The sequence below is a fragment of the Pterocles gutturalis genome, unplaced genomic scaffold (genome assembly GCF_000699245.1).
Source record: "Pterocles gutturalis isolate BGI_N339 unplaced genomic scaffold, ASM69924v1 scaffold34870, whole genome shotgun sequence".
In the NCBI taxonomy this organism is placed as follows: domain Eukaryota; kingdom Metazoa; phylum Chordata; class Aves; order Pterocliformes; family Pteroclidae; genus Pterocles; species Pterocles gutturalis.
The window spans coordinates 1-279 of NW_010141974.1; positions in this window are offsets into that span (position 1 = coordinate 1).

The window sequence follows — 279 nt, forward strand, 5'->3', positions numbered from 1 at the left end:
CTCTGCTCACAGGAGGTCAGAAGCTAAACCAAACTCTCACAACGTGAAGGAAACTAGGGATCACTGCGGGCACAACACAGCCTCCCCATCAGAACACAAACTCCACTTCCCAGTTCAGCCGTCAGCTGCTGGCAGCACCGCTGCTCCTGCAACACACTCATCTATCGGACCTGCCTGGAGGAACCCCACACCCCTCGTTCTGCACAGAACCACAGCAGTCAGCACCTCCCCAGGAGCTCCCCGCGCCCAGCGCCCTCGTCTCGGCACTAAGGCCTGGCC